Consider the following 22,590-nt stretch of genomic DNA (forward strand, 5'->3'; position numbering starts at 1 on the left):
TGTATTCGCCTTTATAGTAGTTTTGTTTTCTAATTTGTAATTGCCTAGAATCCCTTTCCCTCTATGTACGAACTACGTTTGACCTGAATTCTCAAGAAAGTGATACATAGGCAGCCTATGTTGTCTTTGGTCAACCCCTTAGAAGAATTTATCCTTTTCATTTATGTACGAACTACGTTTGACCTGAATTCCCCAGAAAGGGATACATAGGCGGCCCATGTCGGCTTCGGTCAACTCTTTAGAATTTTATATATATCCTTAGTATAGGTCTGAACTACGTTTGACCTGATTCTTGCTTCAACGAGATACGTAGGCGCCCCAACAACTCGGTCATATAACCCCAAGAAATGAAAACTGGGACAGAATTTTTGAGAAGGAATCTTAAAAAATCACAAAAGGAAGATCATTATCCAACAAAGAGAATGAAGACCATCAAAGACTTCGGATCCACTCGACCTGGGATCGTCTCAAACAACTTTAAACTGGAGAAGAAATTTTGAGGAGATCCTCAAAATTTCCACTAATATACTGGAATATATTTCAAATCTCCCATCACCAGAGGTCAAAGTCAAGTTTTGGAAATCACGAGCTGCGACAAAGTCTAGATTGACTAAAGCTACAGCTATGATAAAACTTCTAATAGAGAGCCTCAACGATGGTGAATCCCTGGCAATCATCCGTCAAACGTCAGATACTGTCAGAACTAAGAGAAAGACATTCATTGAGCTAGCATATGACATGACTGACAGAGATTTCCCAAAGCTTTTACAGAAATTTTTGAAACTAGTTTCTAAAAGAAAATTAATTAAGACTATTTTCAAAAATCTATAAAAATCTTCTACTTAGTAATTACCTAAGCATCTATTGGAACGAGGAGTCAGGGTGGAAGTCCAGCATAACAGAGTACCCGAAAGATGGCGAGGAGCAAACCAAGGATCAAAGGAGGTCAACACGGAGTAGTTTCACTCAATATTTCTGTTGTTGCAGGGATCAATACAAATAAATGAGAGCCTTTTTTCAAAAATCCCCAATCAAGTTGGGAGCCACACCAGAGAATATGATGCTCAAGAACGATATTTTTGGGTAGCCCCAAAGACGGGTTAATACCCATTTATAGAGGACCTTTTGAATTGTCTATCTCATTTCTTGAGACCATGAAGGACAAACAATGACGCCTTATCTTCTTTATAAATATTATATTTAGATTTTTTCTATAAATAGTCTATAGCAAAAGCGACTTTGTGTTTACTGACTGTCTACCTTGAGTACAAGTACATATATAAAGAAAAAACACAAACAAACGAACTCAGGTGCAACCATCTTCATTTCCAAGAGTGCCATTCCATCTGATTCCATTGCCAAGAGGTCCATCGTATATCATTTCATCACCAAGAGGGCCATTGCATCTAATATCTATTGACAACCGAGATCGAATACACAGGTGTCGAGGATATCATTAATATCTAATATCTGTTGACACGCGAGATAGCATACACTGGTGTCGAGGATATCATCAACATTTAATATCAGTTGACACACGAGATGGCATACGCTGGCATTGAGAATATCATTAGTATTTAATATCTGTTGACACGCGAGATAGCATACACTGGCGTCGAGGATATCATCAACATTTAATATCTGTTGATACTCGAGATAGCATATGCTGACGTTGAGGATATCATCAGTATTTAATATCTGTTGACACACGAGATAACATACGTTGGCGTCGAGGATATCATCAATGTTTAATATCTGTTGACACGTGAGATAGCATACACTAGCATCGACGATGTCATTAGCATTTAATATTTGTTGACACGCGAGATAGCATACGCTGGCATCGAGGATATCATTAGCATCTAATATTTGTTGACACATGAGATATCATACGTTGGCATCGAGGATATCTCATCATGAATCCGCATTCAAATGCATAAAAAACACGTGATTCAAACGACATATGAGATTTCCTAAAAGTTGACAATCTGAGGGTCATCTATAAGTCATGTTATTTGAAATAGGATAGTATGAAAGATTACCCATGAGTTGATAGTCCATAGGTCATCCGTAAGCCGTGACAACATCCTAACCTGATAGTGTGCAAGGTTGCCCGAAGATTGATAGCTTGAAGGTTATCCGTAAGTCGCAACTAAATATTTACCAGAGAATATAGGAGATTATCAAATTTGGTAAGTCTAAGGGTTCTCTATAAGCCGCGTCATATCCAAGATCGATTATGTGCAGGATTACCCAAAGTCTACCAATTTGAAAATATCTATAAGTCATATTATATCCAAGGTCGGATGATATGTAGGAATACCTGAGAACTAGCATTTGGAGGGACATCTGTAAGCCATCTCTCATCCAAGGTCGAATTACCTAAAGGCTAGCAATTTAAAGGATATCTGTAAGTCGCCTCATATCCAACATCAAATAATGCACAAGTTTATTCAATGATTGATAATTTAAGGGAAATCTATAAGTCGTATCGACACAAAAGACACGCAAGACTTACCCAAGATCATATGCAAAGAATCATTGGCAATAACCAGAGCGGTTATCATACAACAAGCATTATAGGTGACTAAAGGGTTGCCGCATCATCATAAGATTACATGATTACAGGAACCGTTCTGCATAAAGTGTCGTCGGTGACCAAAGGGACACCCCACTTTAAAGACATATTCAATCGACAAATAAACTAATGATGCAACAACCAAGATGGTTGTTGTGTCTGTTATTGCAAGTTATTTTCTTCCAAATAGGTACATGAGAGGATGATATCACTTTTTAGGCCACAACTCACGTGGAGATACGGTAAAAAGACTATATATCCCTTTCATAAATTATGTTTAGCACTAACAAGTTTGTTTGAGATATTGTTGAGAGAATCAGAGAGGATAAAAATCTCAAATCAAAATAACAAGTGCGAACGACCCCAGGTAGGATGTAGCACAACGTGGAACTCTTTCTTAGCAACAAAACGGAACATAGTCTAGAGAGGGACGTCAAACTCTTTGGATGTGAGCTAAAGGATCATCTCCACCACCAATCAAACCACACCCCTGTTATAAGGCATATGGGTATTTCAGGATATTCTGGTTTCAGTTTTACCTTCGGGATATTTTTAAGCTCATACCGAGGGTAACCTTCTTTTCTTTCAAATTCGGGTAACAACATACTTAGAGTTTTGGAAATTATGTCCAGGTAAGTTCTTGTCTATGGGTGTGAAGGATCCCACATTCATGGTTAATAGGTTACAAATCTCTTTTCCACAACTCGATAAACTTGTCACTCATTCTGAGCCAAAGATCATCTGAAATAAAAGACTATCTTTTCTACCGATCGAGTCAAACTACAAGCAGTTTGATTCCCTGATCCTCGGGGATATATAGGTTGGGCTCTATATAGAAAACTTGACTGCATTCCAACCTTCCTGCCAGTCCTCTTATTTCCCAGCTTTTTGGTTTTACTAAAACTCCAAAACTGAGATAGCTTGTGAATTTCTTTAATTGTGAATTTCTTTAAAAATCATGCTTTAAATCAAGCTTTATGAACTACAAGTGGCCTGAATTCTCATGTAACTTGAGATATGTAGGAAACCTGATACGAGGTCCGACTTTAACTCCGAAACTCATGCGAAAACCAACCTCCGGGATTAGTTGCCTCCATCCTACCCAAAAGTAGGGGGCAGTTGTTGTCACCGAATTTTTGCCCTCCACAACAAAGTTTAATTTCGAGTTTCTTCAATTCTAAATAAAATTATATTATTTATTCCATCCGAATAAAAACTTTTTCAAAATACTTATGTACGTAATTTTTTTATTTTAAGTAGCGATTATACATTATCGTATTCAAATATACTAGGTTATATAATTTTGTTACTTAAATAATTATTTTATGAAATATCGGATCTTAATCAAAGCTTATCTTGAAAATTACTTAAAATGGGTAAAATCTTGATATAAATCTGATATATTCCAAAAATAATTTATTTTGGAGAAATATTTATTCAATTTTATCGAATCAAGAAACTTGGGATTAAACTAGTTTCTAATTCGTTTCAAATCTTGATTCAATTTGGTCAATTTATTAAATTCGACTTTAATTGAGGTCAATTTGACCACAATTGCAATACAATTGGCCAATTAATTTTAATTAGGTTAAAATTTAAACACAATTGAATAAAATTCTATCAATAGGCTATTTTATAAATAGCCTAAACCTAATCTTAATTGGGATCACGTCTTAAACAACCCCCAAAGTATTATTTCTACCCAACCCAACAATTTAACCCAGCAACCCAATTTGTTCAGGCACAATTAACAAATCCCCCAGCAACCCAAAACTCTTTTCTCCACTCAGCCAAACCGAACAAGCCCAAAATATAGTGACCCGACCCAACTCCCAATTCCTTTTCTCCTTTAAGTAACAACAAAAACAACCTTCAACGATATAATACAACAATTAGCAAAAATACGACAATAATGAATGGGTCAGCCAGCGCCAACCCGAGCTTCGATCCAGCGAAACTCGACTCTGACCTATCTGTTCCCTCTTCATCACGTGCCCTTCTATACGAGATTCTTATGGGAATCATCGAGAAGCCTCTAGAAATCACTAGGTGGCAGATGAGTCATGGTATTTAAAGAATTTTCTCCAATTCATTAGAAATTTATTGGATTCATACTATGTAGGTACGTTGGTGCCCATTTTCTATTGGTTGGGGGAAAAATACATTTCCCCAATATCATCAATTCTCAAATCCCTCCAAACAAATTTCAAAATCAATATAGGATTAAAGGGAAAATTGGGTTACCAGGCAATAGGGTTGAAAATATCTCACTCCGTAAATTCTAAAATTATCCTCGAAACTCTCTTATCCCACATCTGCTGTAGCTGAAATCTTCCCCTCATCTTGTTCTCTCTATATGGGTTCCATTGTAGAGTAAAATGGGTAGGTCTCAAGAAGGTGAAATACCATTTTTTTGAGCAAAAACCAGTGAATTTTTATTTTTGGAAATTTTTTTAGAAGCCGTCGATTGATCGAAATTCTCGAAGGATCGATTTTTGGTGGAGATGGATTCCGACAGTAGCTTGTTGTCTTGTTTTGCTGCCCCGAAAGTGGTACACATACTTTTACCTTTTAATTTTATCATCTCTTTCTTCATCTCTTTCTTGACAGTGATAGTAGATTAATCGTAATTGTGTTGAATGCTGAAAATTGTCTGCTCTAGAAGCCTAAAAGGATGCAGGATTTTTGTTGTTGTTGTGTTACTGTGTTGCTGGAGATTTTGATAAATAGTCATTCTCGTTTTAGTTTGTAGGGCTATTGTTAGTTTTATCTTTTTTTTTTTTCTGATTTTGTTTGGATATTGTTGGCTCTAAATCTCTGCTTTTGAAGATTGTCTATTTTTTTTTTACACTTTTCATTTGAGTTTCATGGTCATACACATTTGCTATGGGAGTATATGCAAGGCTTCCACTTGTAAAGTCCTACAGGTTGTCGACTTTAATTAGGGATAGTGTCAACTTAGGCTTGTTTGTTATTCTCATTTTTTCTTCTTGGTTACTATTTCAATAATGGTTGGGTTTAATCTATTATTGTTTATTTGAGGTCCTTTGAGGAACCGTCGAAATCAATTTAGTTAGTTTGCCTTTGAAGTGAAAGTGTTATTAATTCTCTTTGATTTACAATGTCTAAGAGGCTTAACGAAATTGAAAATCACAATCTTGAGAAACTAGAACTAAAGACAAAACTTTCATGATATGTTTCCGTCTTTGAAAGTTCTTAATCCGGATCTTTCGGGGGCATTGTTTGGCCACAGTAAGTGTAATTCTCTTCCATTTCTTTGCTTGTCCGCTTCACTTTATGATATCATTAAAACTGTATAAAAAATTGATGTATATTGTGAATGAAATCAATTAATAAAATAGTTTTCTTATATTTCATATTTATATAGGTGCATAGAGATTATGAAAATATTCACCATATGAAATGTGAATATACCATGGTATTCTATGGTTCTCCATGACTCATCATTATTCACTGAAGAAACCTTATGGTGACTTAGTACATTTGTTGGATCAAAATTGTATAAGTGTTGTCATTTCTCCATACTCATGTGATGATTTACTTATTTCTCTTTCTGCAAACTTGTAATTTCATGTAGATATTCAGGAGTTCTTGACATAGGAAACATAGAACAAAAACAGAAATAGAGAATAAGCTTAATAGGAGGTTACAATGTTTCCTTTTTTAAAGAGAGAACACTGAAATAAAATAAATAGAGAGATATTTATGGGAAGTAATCAACAAAAAATCAGTTAGACTTTTTTAAAATTATTTAACATTTTTTCACCTTTTTTATTTTTTAATGTTTTACCTTATTTGACATTTGTAAATAGTATATGTGTGTAATTTGCCTCTTGTGATATGAGTAGACCAAATTTTAAATAAATGTCCTTCCCTAGTGTTATGTTGGGTTTATTTTTCTGATGGATATGTTTATGAACTCTTATCTCCTTCTCTGTTCTTGAATTTCTCTTTTGGTCAAATAATCTGGGTTGTCATTCTTTGATTCCGTTCATGCTTAATTTGGTGTGGTATTCTGCTAAGTTCATTGATTTGCTTATCTTCTTCCCTCAATTCTACAATTTGATAATTATACCTTATTATTTTCTTTGGTGTATGTGAAACGAATTCGGGACATCGTGTTTGAGGTTCAAATGGGTCCTCTCCCTATTGCACTTCATAATAGGCCAATGAGCCCTACCTCTTCTAGGCAACTATTTTTGAAGAAGGCAGTCAAGACGAAAGAAGAGATTGGGTCAAAACCCGTTGATAAAAGCCACTAGATTTGTATTTTTATTTATTTATTTATTTATTTATTTTCTTTATTTATTTCAATATTTACTTATCTGTTCATTCATTTGGGGGCCTCGAAGCCAAAGTTGTAAGCTAATACAGGTGAAGCAAAACTTGAGCCAAAGGTTCAAAAAAAATAGTTAGGACAGGTTATGGGCCAAAACCCAATATCTAGATTAGGATAGGTGAAGTTGGACCGAAAGCCCAATTAGACTAGGACAGGGTGGCGGATTTGGGCTTAAGAGCCCAAATCACTTATTTTTTCTCCTCCTTCCCCCTTTTATGTTGTTTGCTTTGTGTTCTTGCGAACCTAGTTAAATCCCTAACTAAGTCGCTAAAAAATTGATCTTGCAAAAACTTTCAAAAAATATTCCCTAATCAACTCCTTTTCAACAATCGACTTTTTAGAGGTTAGTCAAAAGAAAATTATTTTCTAGGAATTGAAGTGTTAAGATTCTCAAATGGTGTAATCTTGAACCAAAGAAAGTATATATTGGAGCTTATTCCAGACACAGGACTTGTTGGTGCAAAGCCAGCTCCTACCCCACTGGAAACTAATGCTAAGTTGACCTCAGTTGAGGTGGACAAGGCAGCAGGTGTTACTGGAGACATTACTTTCAAAGATGTCACTTTTTACCAAAGGTTGATTGGGAAATTGATGTATGCAACTGTAACTAGGCTAGATATTAGTTATGTTGTGCAAACTCTGAGTCAGTTCATGCAACATCCTAAGAGATCACATATGGAAGCAACAAACAAGATAGTAAGATACTTAAAAGAAATTGTAGGTTAAGGTATCTGGCTCAAAGCTCAACCTACTGCAGAGTTGATATGTTGGTGTGATTCTGATTGGGCTGCTTTTCCAAACACAAGGAGCTTCATTACTGGTTATGTGGTTCATTTTGGTGACTCATTAATATCTTGGAAATCAAAGAAATAATAGACTATCTCCAGGAGTTTAGTTGAAGCAGAATACAGAAGCATGGCTTTAGCTTTGGCAGAAATCACTTGGTTGGAAGGCTTATTTTCAGAATTAAGAGTGTTTATCAGAAAGCCAATTACAATATTTAATGATAGCAAGTCTGCTATTCAGCTTGCAGCTAATCCCATTTATGATGAAAGGACAAAATATATTGAGATCGATTGCCATTTCATCAAAGACAAGATCAAAGAAGGGCTGGTGCAACCTATGTATGTTCCAACAAATCACCAAATTACAGATATTCTTACTAAAAGTCTGAGTCAATACCAACACCTACTTTTGCACCCTGCAGCTTGAGGGGGCGTATTAAGATGTAAAGAGTTAGCTGGTTGTACTGTTACATTGATCAAATAAGCACTTTACTGTTCCATTGCCTATAACAGTCAGTTAGTTGAAAGTAGTTAATTGTTAGTGGCTAGTGGCAGCTCAAGTTGTTAGAGAGTCAGCTCAAGGAGAGTTAGTTAGAAAGATTCTAGAAGGTCATGTGAGGATCATGTGAGTGAGTCTATAAATATCTCATCTAATGATCTCATTGCAACTAACTCTATTCAATAAATTTTCCACTCTCTTTACATCTTCTCAAGCAATACTCCAACCATGTAGAATTTGTGTGAGATTTGAGAGGTGTATTTACTGCATTTTAACAGTGGGACTACTCCACCCTTAACTAGAGGTCTTGGGTTCGAGCCCTGGGTATGGAGAAAATCCTGTTGGAAGCGCCACCGGTTGGAAAACCAAAACAAAAAAGCATTAGCTATTACATAGAGGTTACCAAAACATGCTAACTTATTACAAGAGGTCCTAAATAGTAACTTTGTAGTGATTTAGTTTCCATTAGTATCTCGAATAAGACCACCAATCCCACCTTCTCCTATATCTTTCAAGTAAAAGCTGTCGATATTGAACTTAAAACTACTAATCGGGGGTTTAAACCATTTAATATTAATAGAGACGGAGCTAGTATTACTACTTTCAGAGGTAGTACAGTAGACATATTATATCACTTTATTTTTACTTAACTGAAGGAAACGTGGTTTATTGCTTGAAGACATTATTGTTCCTATTATCTAGATTTGCTATAGTGCAAAAGGAAGCAAATCAATTTTAGAGTAGGGGATTGACGGAGAAGTGTTTATGGAAGCTGAGGTTTTTGAGATCTATTATCCAATGAGAGTTTGAGAGGATGAATGGTCAATATTTAAATTCAAATCCAACCAGAATTTCCTTACAATGAAACAGTGAAGGAAAATACGTGCAATTGTTTCATCTAAGTTTTTACATATGGGACAACAAGGATTAAAAGAAATACCAAGACGATGAAGATACGCTATGGTGGGGAGTCTGTCGTAAGAACATAGCCAAAGCATGAACAAAAGCTTGTTGCTGGTAATCCAAGCAGTATCATAATTGGTATTGGCATAATATTTTTAGGCTATGGAAAGATTAGGTGATAAAGATGCCATTAGCAGCAGTATCCCAGTAAGAAGTATACATAACAGTAGGACAATTCTGAAGATTAACTATAGAGGCTCTTTCAATAATATCCTCAGGGATAGAAAAAGAGAGTTTTTGCTAATTCTATGAATCAATCTCCCAAACATTAGACAATCTATAAAAATATTAATTCAAGGCAATTTAAAATATTGCATTGTATAGATAGGAATAGTGTTATGAGAGAATTTTGCTAAGACTAGCCGATCCATAGGGGTGAGAAACTAAGTTTCCAATTAGTAAATTTTTTCTGCATGTTATCAATGATATATTGAAAATCTTTGATCTTGGATTTATGGGAAAGAACAATATTTTCCGAAATGTTGGGCAGCTTTGAACCTTGATTTTGAAGCACTGTTGGACCAATTGTTCAGTAGCATTGTCACAGTTCTTGGAGAAATTAAAATAGCTTTAGATTTGTTAACATGATTTTTTGACCTGAAATCCTACAGAAGTGGTCCATTCACCTATCCGTAGTTTGAATGGAGAGGGTAGTGGCCTTAGATATGAGAGTTAGATCGTCGGCAAAGAACAAATAAAAAAATAAAGGTCCTTGTAGAAAGAGTACTGACATCCCATTGAGAAGTGTCAACTTGTCTATTTATATAAGTGGATAAGAGTTCCATACACAAGATAAAAATATAAAGTGACATAGGGTCTCCTTGACTTATACCACACTACGGGAAAAGGGAGTTTGTTTGGATACCATTAACCAAAAAAAATATGCAACTAGTAGTTATGCAATTCATGATAAGAGAAATAATTTTAGGGAGAAATTTAAAGACCAGAGGGTGTGATAAACGAAAGATCATTCCAGTCTATTGAAAGCTTTTTATAAATCTAGTTTGAGCATGAGGTAGCCGTTTCTATTGGTAGTTTTGTTAACGTAATTAAAGATTTGTTGAACTAAGATAGCATTTTCGGTAATTTGTTTGAGAAATTTGTAACGTAATTAAAGATTTGTTGAACTAAGATAGCATTTTCGGTAATTTGTTTGAGAAATTTGTTTGTTTGTTGAGGACCAATGAGTTGAGTAAGAAAGAGTTTATTATGATTAGCAACCGCTTTTGTAACGACTTTGTAAATCGTATTGCATAAATTAATGTGACGAAATTATTTCAAGTAATTGGCAATTCTTCAATTTAGGGATGAGCCAGCTTTCTAACTGTGTTCCAGAGATGTTGATAGAAATGTGGGTGAAATCCATCCGGCCCGGGTGCGTTAGGGCTCGAAACTATCCCCTAGTCATAAAATGGTGCGTAGAACCACAAGTGATTTCAAGTTAACCAATGTACTGGCATGATACTTGAGCAACTGATTTAAAACGTATATAAAAGCTATATTTGCTGAGCGGAAGCATAATCAACATGAGATAAACTGTTTCAATATATAACTAATCAAAATTTACAGTACTGCAATCTAAGATAGAGCGACAGAGGAACTTAAATTACAAATACTAACTCTGACTGACCATCTATGAAGCCTCTATTAATACTGACTATAGGTAGCTGGGACATGCCTCCAACTATCCCAAATCAATACATACGAATAAGAAAAATACAATACAAGAACAGCAACTGACTTGAGTCCTTGAAATAAGAGAACTCATCACCTGCTAGCTGACTGATGTGAACTGTCTGATCCTGGCGTGTGGACTATATCTGGTACCTATATTATGAAGGAATCTAGCCACAAACACATATTGTGGTCAGCACTTTGAAATGTACTGAGTATGTAAGACATGCACTAAATCATGAAAATACTTAATGTATGCTTTAAAACTAAGGACATAAGCTATTTGCTGAAACATGCATTTAAATCATGGTTGTATGTAAAAGCTGTAAGACTTAGTGAAATTTCTAAATCATGAGTTGAAAATATTTTTGTAAGCTGAAAATCAGTAGAAAATGAATACCATATGTAAATCTCAAGTTGAGGCTGAATAGGTTGCAAAACCGTATTAAGGATCATGTATAAATACTAAGCATGAAAACATGAACATGTAAAACGAATGCAAGACCAAGCATAGTTATGTACTGAAATGATCTGAATAAACTGAATAACTGATGAACTGAACACTTGGTCATGTAAATCTGAGCTGATATAATCTCAATACTAAATTGAAACCTACTTATCCAGATGCAATTAGTCTTTTTTGTAGATTACACACTTGTCTCCATATATTTTCTTGATGAAATTGTCATTTCCTTTCATGTGAGGGATTTTTAGATCCTAAGTGATGAAATATGAATGAAAAATAGAGGGAAGAAAAATGGAGGAAAAGTTACAATGAGTATTCACTTTATGAAAGAAGTGTTCTCCCACATTGGTGTGAGAAGGAACTTCTTCATGCTTAAATATAAAAGCATGCCTTCATATGGATAGTGAGACAAGAACAAGACAAGTGTGGCGCTGTCGTTGTCGTTGTTCGCTCAACTTTAGGCAAAATTCATTTAAAATTTGATAACTAGTGATGTTTTAATCTAAAAAATTGATAGAAATTTTTTCTATGCATCCGAGCATGTTTGAAAAAATGACAACGCAACTCAAAGGTACACGACTATTCAATCACTGTTTGAAGATGAAAATGATGACCAACACTTACTGGTGGACATTTGCAGCCGCAAGTGGCCAGTGCTAGCTAGTCAAGAGAAAGTTTCTGATTTTTGCGAAAATGCAACCTGCGGGCATAGGTGGTCCACCTGCGGGTGTAGATGGATCTGTGGTTCTAAAATAGTGCGATTTTTCATGAACTATTGCTTTCTTTACGAGGAACCATCTTTTCGCTATAAATATTTGATTTTTTTCTCAAGTAAAGACATAAAATTATGAAGCTAAAAACACTTTTTTCTTCTTGAAAAAAGTCAAGTGTGATCTACAATTGTTGAGTGAGTTCGTAGTTCAGCAAATTTGAGGAACCACTATTTTTCCTAGTGAATTTTTTCATCTTGGGAGGATATATTTTATTAACCCCGGATACTTGAGAGGAATAAATTCCTTAAGGACACACCTAAACGTTGATTTTACTTTTTTTCAAGAAAATAGTTTAACCTTCATTTTCAATAGTTCATAAATTGTTTGAACTTGTATTTAAAGACTGAAGTTCTTGAAACTTCATTTTGATAATTCTTAAGTTAATTAAATTTGTGTTTGACGTTCTTGTTGATTAATACAGATTTTGTATCCGAAAAATAATGATGACATTAATTTTAATGTGTTGATGATTTAAGCGGATAAAAAATGAAAAAATCTTTAAAACTACTTACGTGCTCAACTATAGACTCGTACGAAGAAAGAGACTAAATAAAGTAGAAAATTCATTTCATTACATACCAAGAAGGAAGGAAAAAAATCTTCGCATTAATAATTTAAAGCTTAACTCATCCCGTCATTTTTCTCTTCTTTGATTTGGCAATTGGCATGGATCAAGTCTTAAGATAAAAATAAAACTATTATCCTAATTATTGTATTGTCACTTTCCTAATTATTAACTTCCTCGTAAGATGATTACAATCACATGAATAAAAATCCAAAATCTCCCCCTACTTCGAAAAAGACACACATGGGTGTCAGTTAAAATGTGAGATTTTCTTAAAGAGGGATTAAAATGTTATACGTAATTCATAACTTCAGTTGAGAAAATAGTTCTTTTAAAATAGAAAGTCCCTTACTCTTGAAATTAGGTTCAGAATTATATAGATATTTTAAATTAGATAATTTATATGTGCTTCTCCCAAAGATAGAAGATACTTTTAAATTTCTGAAATAAATCAATCTTCGAATAATTAGAAACTTTCTTTCTTCCTTCACAAAGTATCCCACAAAGTAGGAGTAAGGGCATAAGGTTGTGTACATATTAGGCCCCTTGAAAAAAAAAATCATACGTAGCCATAGATGATATTTAATATATAATCCATCACCTCAATTGGAGCTATTTCATTTGCAGAAAATATTGCTCTCCCCTTGCCCAATGAGTTTAATGTTTATTGTAAATTAAATCACTAAGGGATCGTTTGATAGAGTGTATAGGAAAAATATAATGCATGCATTAGTTAATGTGTACTATTAGTACTTTGTTTGGTACGTCTTTTTGCTTATGTATAACTAATGCAAGCATTAGTTATACACTCTATTGTGTATTGAAGTGTGTATTAATAATACACTACTCCATTTCCTATGTATTAGTAATACAAAGACTTTTAACACATGCATTAACTTATTAAATGACCTTAATACCCCTCAATTTTCCTCTCAAAATATTTCACAATTTCTTTTCCCTCCATCTTAATTTTCAACAATGAATCTTCTCAAAATATTTTACAATTTCTTTTTACACCATTTTAATTTACAAAAATGAATAGTTGATTTAAATAACCACAACATATTTTTGCTTTGATTCGAGGGTCTTTAAAAAGATTAAAAAAATTAATCTTGAGACTATTCCTTAATTTTACATTTTATATTTTATTTTTGTTTCGATTAATGTTAATCCATCGGCGTAACATTTCATGCGTAAAGACGAAGGTCTTACAATTAATCCTAAATCTCTATATACTAGTTCAACAATACTAATTATATTTGAGATGTCAAAAGAACTTTGTTGCAAAAAAATGTACAAAGTCAAAGAAGGATATTTTTGTAAACAAACACTTCTTTTATAAAAATTATGTAAGATATATTATTTCTTATACATCAAATCAAACAATGTATAAGAAATAATAGATGCATAACTAGTACAAGCATAACTAGTATGTGCAAGTTGTCTAATTTTGGCAACATGTTATAGCTGTGTTGGAGGATTATTACTTAAATGCACAATAGTAGACCTGCACAAGAATCATAATTATTTCTAAGTTGCAGTAACATCAAATGATGTTTCATAGTACTTTAATATTGAGTGTTGAACATACAATATACATGATCAATAAGACATGTATTAGGTAAGAAGATATATTCTCGATCATCATATCCAATTCAGGAAAAAACTTTATTAATTAAAAGATAAGAAGTTTGTAGAACCAAATACAATTTACAGATGCACATCAAGTGAAAGTTTATATGATTTTCCTGGATAATTAAGCACCTGCACTCTTGTTGAAGAGATGTTGGTGCTATAGCAACGTGAATTTGGAAGTTGTGCCTCTTGTGTCAATTGTCATCTTGTTGATAATTGAAATGAACTAGCAAATTTTGTCTTAAAGTTTTGATGGGACAATTGATCTCAACAATGAGAAAGTTAAAGAAGTAAATGCATGCTATCATGTCTTGCTCAAGCAATCAAGCCTAAAAAATTCGTATAACCTATCAAAACTAATAAGTGGCTACATAAATATATGCAGATATGTATATGTTGTTGGTTTATTGGTTATTTTTCCTTTCCTATGTGGATAAATGAAGTCCAATTTGTACCAACCCATTTTTGTCCATAGGCCCAATACTATGGGGCATATATATTGATCTTTTTAGGTTTTATTCACCATCACAAAATGTGAGTTTTCAGCAGCCAAAGAGAGAAAAACAAAGCTGATTTTCACACCTAAATTTCAGCCACAGCTGTCAACTTCAAATTGTGATTCCCGCTTCGTTTCTTGTCCGATTGAGCTGATTTTTGGACTGATTGTTCCTCTCATCTCAATCTTTGATTAGGAACTGATGGAGCTTGATTTGGTGGCCTGTATTTCCTGTTATTTATTCCCGAACAGTAGCTGCATTTTTGGTGCTTTCACTCCTTTATTTCTCTAGTGTTTGGTGCTGTGGATTATGTATTGTTTCTTGTTGTTTGACACTTGTTTGGTGGACATTTTAGAGGACAATATTGTAACTCTTTGGTGATTATAGTGGAGGTTTTGGTCCCGTGGTTTTTTACTCTTCACACTAAAGGGTTTTCCACGTAAATCTTGTGTCTTGTATGATTGCCTTTATTCTTATCTTGTTTCATTTGGTTGAGTTGTTTTCTATATATTACTCTATTTTTCTTGGGTTTATTTATCTCCTCTTAGTTCGTGTTGAAAGGAAAAATTTAGTCTTGGGTGTTTTCCGCTGCTACCCTGTCGGGCTCCCCTCTTTCCTAATAAGTGGTATCAGAGCGTTGGTTGTTGTTGATTGTAGAATTGAATGATGGAGGCAAATATGATAAGGATGGTGTGTTTGAATAGTAGTAACTATCATACTTGGAAAGGTAAGATGAAAGATCTTCTATTTGTCAAGAAAATACATCTACCTGTGTTTGCATATACTAAACCTGAATCCATGACAGATGAGGATTGGGAATTTGAGAACTTACAGGTTTGTGGCTATATCAGACAATGGGTTGAAGATAATATTATAAATCATATTGTGAATGAGACACATGCTAGAAGTTCGTGGGACAAGTTCGAGACACTTTATGCTTCGAAGACTGACAATAACAAGTTGTTCCTGCTTAAGCAATTGATGAATATCAGGTATAAGGAGGGCAATCCTATTTCTGATCATATTAATGATTTTCAGGGTGTCCTTGACCAGCTATCTGGAATGGGTGTAAAGTTCGATGAAGAAATTCAGCAACTTTGGCTTCTTAATACTCTGCCTGACTCTTGGGAAACTCTTCGAGTTTCTTTGACTAATTTTGCTTTCAGTGGTATTATAACTATGGAATATGTTAAGAGTGATGTCTTGAATGAAGAGATGGGAAGAAGATCTCAGGCCCCATCTTCTTCATCTTCACACTCTGATGTTTTGGTTACTGAAGAGAGGGGGAGAAACAAGTCCAGAGATTCAAATGATAGAGATACAAGTAGAAGCAAGTTAAGGTCCAAATTCAAGAATGTTACATGTGACTATTGCAACAAAATGGGCATATCATGAAATATTGTTAAAAGCATAAGAGAGATATAAGACGGCAAGAAAAAGAAGGCGATAATGAAAATCGTGTTACTATTGTTTCTAATGATGATCTTCTTGTTGCTTGTGGTGAGAATGCCATTAATCTTGTTTGCGATGATTCTAGCTGATTTGTGGATTCTGGTGCTACATCTCATGTTACGCCAAAGAAGGAATTATTTTCTTCTTATACTCCAGGTAATTTTGGGATATTGAAAATGGGCAATAATGATGAAGTTAAAGTACTTAGCATTGACACAATTTGTTTGGAAAGTAACAATGGTTCCAAACTAGTTCTTAATAATGTCAAGCATGCTCTAGATATTCGCCTAAATTTGATTTTTGTAGGAAGTCTTGATGATGAGGGTTATGTTAATACCCTTGGTGCTGGCCAGTGGAAGCTTACTAGAGGTTCGATGATTGTGGCTCGAGGTGACAAGTTGTCTAATTTGTACGTATTTCAGGGCTTTACTTCTAGAGGCTTGATAAACTTGGTGGAGAATAATACTTTATCAGAGTTGTGGCATAAAATGTTAAGTCATATGAGTAAGAAGGGGATTGATAGTTTGGTTAAGAAAAAATTGCTTTCTAGAGTAAAACAAGCAAAGTTGAAGAAGTGTGTTCATTGCTTAGCCTGTAAACAGAAAATAGTTTCTTTTCAGAGTCATCCGCCTTCAAGAAAGCTCAATTTGCTGGAGTTGGTGCATTCTGATTTGTGTGGTCCTTTTAAAGTAAGGTCTCATGGTAGTGCACTTTAATTTGTGACTTTTATTGATGATCATTCTCGCAAACTCTGGGTATTTTCTTTGAAGTCCAAGGATCAAGTACTTGATGTGTTCAAGAATTTTTAGGCCTTGGTTGAAAGACAGAGAGGGAAGAAATTAAAATGCATCAATTCAGATAATGGTGGTAAGTATATTGGTCATTTTGATAGATATTACAGAGAGCAGGGTATTCGGCATCAAAAAAATCTTCCAAAGACTCCTCAGTTGAATGGCTTAGCAGAGAGGATGAATAGAACACTAGTTGAGAGGGTTAGATGTATGCTTTTAGATGTTAAGCTGCCAGATTTCTTTTGGGCAGAAACACTTAATACGACTGTTTATGTTATCAATTTATCTCCTACTGTTGCTTTGAATGGTGATGTCCCTGACAGAGTTTGGTCTGGTAAGAATGTTTCTTATGATCATCTTAGAGTCTTTGGGTGTAAATCTTTTGTTCATGTTCCTAAAGATGAAAGGTCAAAGTTGGATGTTAAAACTAGACAGTGTATCTTCATTGGTTATGGTCAAGATGAATTTGGCTATCGATTCTATGATCCAGTTGAGAAGAAACTTGTTAGAAGCCGCGATATTGTGTTCTTTGAAGACTAAACAATTGAAGATTTTGACAAAGCTGAGAAGGTTGATTCTCAGAGTAGTGAGAGCCTAGTTGATGTTGATCCAGTTCTTTTAACTACTGATCCTAAAGAAAATCTTCATGATGATGAAAATTAAGTTGATAATGAAGATGATAATCATGTTCAGAATGACCAGCAAGAAGTTGCTGATGCTCCAATGCAAGTTGATATGGTTGATCAGCAACCAGTTGTTGATGCTTCAGAGAGTTCTCTCAGACGATCTACAAGAGAGAGAATACCTTCATCTTGTTATTCTCCCAGTGAGTATGTAGTCTTGACTGACGGGGAAGAACCTAAGAGTCTTGACGAGGCCATGGAAAGTAAAGAAAAAGAAAAGTGGTTTGATGCTATGGAAGATGAAATTAAATCTTTGCAAGATAATCATACCTTTGATTTGGTTAAGCTGTCTAAAGACAGAAAAGTTTTGAAAAATAGGTGGGTTTTTCTGGTGAAGCATGAAGATGGTAATCCAATTCCACGGTACAAAGCTAGATTGGTTGTGAAGGGATTTAACCAGGAAAAGGGAGTTGATTTTGATGAGATATTTTCTTCAGTCGTAAAGATGTCATCCATTCGCGTGGTTCTAGGCTTAGCTGCAAGTCTAGATTTAGAGGTTGAGCAAATTGATATTAAAACTGCTTTTCTCCATGGTGACTTAGATGAAGAAATTTATATGGAGCAACCCGAAGGTTTTAAAGTCAAGAAAAAAGAGAATTATTTTTGCAAATTGAATAAGAGCTTGCAGGTTTGAAACAAGCTCCTAGGCAGTGGTATAGAAAGTTTGGTTCCTTTATGAGTTACCAGGGCTTTAAGAAGACTACTTCAGACCATTGTGTTTTTGTGCAAAAATTCTCTGATGGTGACTTTATTATTGTGTTGCTTTATGTTGATGACTTTCTTATTGTTGGTCATAATGCTTGCAGGATTCAAAAGATGAAGCAAGAGTTGAGTAAGTCTTTTTCTATTAAAGACTTAAGACCAGCGAAGCAGATTCTTGGCATGCAGATTGTCCGTGACAGAAAGGCCAAGAAGTTGTGGTTATCACAAGAGAAGTACATTCAGAAAGTACTTCGAAGGTTTAACATGGACAAAGCTAAGGTTGTCAGTACACCTTTAGCTATGCACTTCAAGTTAAGCACGAAACAGTGTCCTTCCAGTGATGATGAGAAGGAAGAAATGAAGAAAGTTCCTTATGCTTCAGTTGTTGGTAGTTTGATGTATGTAATGGTTTGCACAAGACTGGATATTGCTCATGCTGTTGGTGTTGTTAGTCATTTTCTTTCTAATCCGGGAAGAGAATATCAGAATGCTGTGAAGTGGATTATGAGATATCTTTGTGGCACTTCTAGTCTGAGTTTGTGTTTTGGTACAGGGAAGCCTAGTCTTTGTGGTTATACTGATTCAGATATGGCTGGTGATGTTGATACTTTCAAGTCTACTTCAGGGTATTTGGTTACTTTTGCAGGGGGAGCTGTGTCTTGGCAATCTAGGTTGCAAAAATGTGTTGCTCTATCTACTACAGAAGCTGAGCTTATTGCTGCCGTTGAAGCTTGTAAAGAATTGCTTTGGATGAAGAGATTCTTGGGGGAACTTGGTTGTGTTCAAGAGAGGTATGTGCTTCATTCCGACAGACAAAGTGCCATACATCTTGGCAAGAATTCTACATTTCATAATCGATCAAAACACATTGATGTGAGATACCATTGGATTCGGGATATGTTGGATTCTAAGTTGCTTGAACTTGAGAAGAATCATACGGATGATAATGGTTCCGACATGATGAATAAAGCTTTGCCAAAAGGGAAGTTTGAAGATTGTTGCATGATCACCGGGATGACGGTCTCCTCCACATAGTTGGAAGGGGGAGAATTGTTGGGTTATTGGGTCTTTTTCCCTTTCTATGTGAATAAATGAAGCCCAATTTGGACCAACCCTCTTTTGCCCATAGGCCCATCACTATGGGGCATATATATTGATCTTTTTAGGTCTTATTCACCATCACAAAAAGAGAGTTTACAACAGCCAAAGAGAGAAAAACAAAACTGATTTTCGCACCTAAATTTCAGCCACAACTGTCAACTTCAAATTGCGATTCCCGCTTCGTTTCTTGTCCGATTGAGCTGATTTTTGGAATGCTTGTTCCTCTCATATCAATATTTTATTAGGAACTGATGGAGCTTGATTTGGTGTCCTGTAGCTCCTGTTATTTATTCCCGAACAGTAGCTGCATTTTTGATGCTTTCACTCCTTTATTTCTCTAGTGTTTGGTGCTGTGGATTATGTATTGTTTCTTGTTGTTTGGCACTTGTTTGGTGGCCATTTTGGAGGACAATATTGTAACTCTTTGGTGATTATAGTGGAGGTTTTTGTCCCGTGGTTTTTTACTCTTCACATTGAAGGGTTTTCCACGTAAATCTTGTGTCTCGTGTGATTGCCTTTACTCTTGTCTTGTTTCATTTGGTTGAGTTGTTTGCTGTATATTACTCTATTTTGCTTGGGTTTATTTGTCTCCTCTTGGTTCAAGTTGAAAGGGAAAATTTAGTTTTGGATATTTTCCGCTGCTACCCTATCGAGCTCTTTGATTGTGTGCCGTCTTTCCTAACATATGTTGGCAATTGCTCATTTCGTATATGCATATCTCCATGTATATGGTATTAACATGTCACATATTATGTCGGATTCTAAATTAAGTCTCCAATTCTGAAGAAAACAATCACTTAGCAAGTACTAAATATCAAACAGAGAAAAAAAATAAGCAAGGATTCACAATTGTTTTGCTTGAAATTCTTTTAAACTTTTTATTTCAGTTATCATTTTAAATTTTAAATGTGGAATCAGTATAATTCTAGAACCTGGCCAATTGGACTGATCATCAATTCACCAACCTATTAAACATCTAAATCTAATATATAAATGAAACTATAGATATTTTCCGCAATCCATGTACAGAGCTAATTAGTACAATTCTCAAGACTAGCAAATTTTTTAGTTTTATATAAATATTCGACACATGCATTTTGATATAAGTTCCATCTGCATGCTAAGACCTTGTCTATTATTCTGCTTTCCAGTTCAAGTTTAATTAATCAATCAAAAATTTTGGCAAGACGTCTCCAAAGCAGTAGCAACAACCAATAGAGAGAAACATAAAAGCAGTTTTGCCCAAATTCACTCTTGGCTTACGACAAACTAAGAATTTAAAATAGATAATAAATTCCTTCACTTTTCGGGATATATATCCAGAAGGTCTATACTTTTATTTGAACTATCAAATTGTCACTTCTGACTTGTTTTACCTTGAGAAGTTATCACTTCTCAAAATATGAGTGCTCTTCACACCACAAGAAAACTTGAGAAACAACTGATTGAACAAAAAATTTGATTCATTTTTCATATTTTCATTTACAACTTACAAAACTAAATGAAAGAAAGAAAACTGGTCATGTGCTTATTCTCTATCAGAAATTCACCTTATCAAAAGATTGTTGAAGAGGAATGTGATACTACCAGATCTGTCCAAATAGGTTAGGACAAGGGATTTTGCAGCAATAATCCTCTCACCAGAATTGTGATTGGTGCAAAAGTTCTTTACCTTTTGTGATTGGATATTGTTGTGAAACTTGAACCTTACTCCATACATTTACTAATTGAGTTTAGTGCTCGAAAAATTTTTAATAAATGAGAAAATAAATAAATAAATACATTTGCTCATCAATGAGGCATACCACATCATTGGATTAAGGTCCCTCTATTATATATATGATAACAGCCAATTGAAAATAAATAGGAAAAACCTGTAAGTGAAATAATTTATTTCAAAAGAATTTGGTGTAGTATTTTATTTTACTTGGAGAAAAAGAAAAGAAATTAAAACTTTTTGTTTACTTGCAGAAAAAGGAAAAGAAAGAACAAAAAAAAGAGAAAATGAAATGGTCTGCCGCCTCAATAATATACTATAAATAGCACTTCTTCCTTTGTTTGCAAAAAGATTAAGAAACAGCACATACTAAATTCTTTTCCTTTTCTTTAGTTACAATTCATATCACTTTATTATTGTTTTGGTATTTGTATCAACGATTTTGTTGATTTCTGGACCCTTTGATTAATTAGGGAAATCAGGGAAAACTTATTTAACTCAAAATATCCTCTAATTAATCAGGAAGTGATTGTTTAATCGTGGGAAAACATTTAACACTGCTGAAATAGTTTCTTAGGACAATGCCTAGCACGACTCAAGTATAATTAATATATTAACTGGTAAAGAAGTAGTTAGATTACTGTTATAATTGTCATATTGATTACAGTATTATCATTAAGGTAGCAATAATATTATACACTGTTATTTTATTGTAATGTTAATATTATTAATATAATATTTTATCAACAGTTAAATAATATTGTTGTTATTATTATTTTTTCATCATTCCCCAACAATCTAAGAAATTATCGCATATAATTTCGATCCTAAGACCGTTGATAATACTGATGTTGCTCTGGCTACTTCCATTCCAGTCAGTTTGTCAGAAGATTATGGTACTGCAGATACTGCAGAATACAGGTATAAAAATAAATTTGGTTGCATGTCTAATGTTAATAATAGAATCTTCATTGAAAATGCATCTCAATGTAAGAGAATATGTGAAAGAAATGACAATCCTTTTAAGTCAAAAATAAATTTGACTAAAACGGATGATATAATTATTGCTGTCATTTGAGAAATGAGTATTGAGACCAATGTGAGAAATTAGGCGGTAGACTCTGGTGCTACTAGGCACATTTGTATAAATAAAAATGATTTTGTATCATACACCCAAGTTGAGAAAGAAGAAGAAATTATTATCTTGGGATCTCGAGAACTATTCAAGTTTTTGAAAAAGGAAAAGTTCTTCTCAAACTCACATCTGGTAAAATTTTGGCATTGAGTAATGTGCTGCATGTTCCTATTATCAGAATTAATTTGATTTCTGTGGCATTATTAAGAAAAAC

This window comes from Capsicum annuum, chromosome 5 (assembly GCF_002878395.1).
Source record: "Capsicum annuum cultivar UCD-10X-F1 chromosome 5, UCD10Xv1.1, whole genome shotgun sequence".
Lineage (NCBI taxonomy): Eukaryota > Viridiplantae > Streptophyta > Magnoliopsida > Solanales > Solanaceae > Capsicum > Capsicum annuum.